Here is a 1,317-nt window from a genome sequence, read left to right on the forward strand (position 1 = left end):
TAGTAAGAAAAATTATAAATAAAATTTAGAATGTTGTTTCACATTTAATAACTATAATTTTGATAATTTAAAAGGTTCAATAGAGATAATTTTATATGTAATTATCTTTAATTTTTTATTTAAAACTTAATTTATTTTCTTATTATTTTGGTGTAGAGTTTAAGGATATTTTTTAAGATTTTTTATTTAGGATTAATTTATATAATTTAGACTTTGTATCTTAGGATTTTAGGTTTAGAATTAGAATTATTGTATATGATTTAGGATTTGAAAATTAGAATTTAGGATTTAGAATTTATAAATTACGATATTTATGGGGTTTAGAGTTTATTAGATTATGATCTTGTATTTATAGTGTTAGGGTTTAGGTTTTAATTTAAAAAGTTAAGGATTTTAGATTTAAAGTTAAGAGTTTAATGAATGTGATTGAATGTTTAGGATTTAGGATTTAAGATTCAAAAAAATTAGTGTTGAGAGAGTTTAGAATTTATATTTTAGGATTGAAGTTTGAAGATGAGAAAGGGGGTTTATTGCTTAAGGTCGAAATTTAAAAATTGACAAGATTTAAAATTTTAAATAATTAAAAATTTATGACCTTAATTTAAAAAAGAATTGTTTCAATTAAAATGTAAGTAGGTGTTCATTAAACCAACTAAAAATGATGATAAAGTATCTAACGAAAATATAAAAATATATTTAATTTATTACGCTAATTGGTTTTATTAATAGGAGCCACTCAGATAAAGATGTCTAAAACATCTTTTTTTTAAACATATTTTTTAATAATTAAAATTTAACACATATAATCGATTAAATTGTATTATTTTTGTCAAAATTAGGCTAGACAATTTGATTTGACCGAAAAAAGAGTGAATCAAATTTTGAACTGATCTAAATTAATATTATTTTTTATTTTAATCATTTTCTATAATAATGGTATTGTAGTTATTTTCTATAAAAAAATGATATTAATTTAGATCCGTTCAAGATTTGATTCACTCTTTTTTCGGTCAAATCAATTTATCTAGCCTAATTTTCACAAAAATAACACGATTTAATTGATTATATGTATTAAATTTAATTACTAAAAAACATCTTTAAAAAAAGACATTTTAGGCGTCTTTATCTTATCTAAATGGCTACCTTCATTAATATATAATTTATAAAGTTTGCATTAATTAAATTAAACGAATTTATAGTCACCATTGTGCACTTGATGTTGTTTTAAATGGTGGGGTGGAAATATTTTTAATTGTGACTATATTTTTTGTTGGAAGAATAATTTATATTTAATTTTTCATTGTGATTGAAGTTAAA

Source organism: Arachis duranensis, chromosome 3, assembly GCF_000817695.3.
Source record: "Arachis duranensis cultivar V14167 chromosome 3, aradu.V14167.gnm2.J7QH, whole genome shotgun sequence".
In the NCBI taxonomy this organism is placed as follows: Eukaryota; Viridiplantae; Streptophyta; class Magnoliopsida; order Fabales; family Fabaceae; genus Arachis; species Arachis duranensis.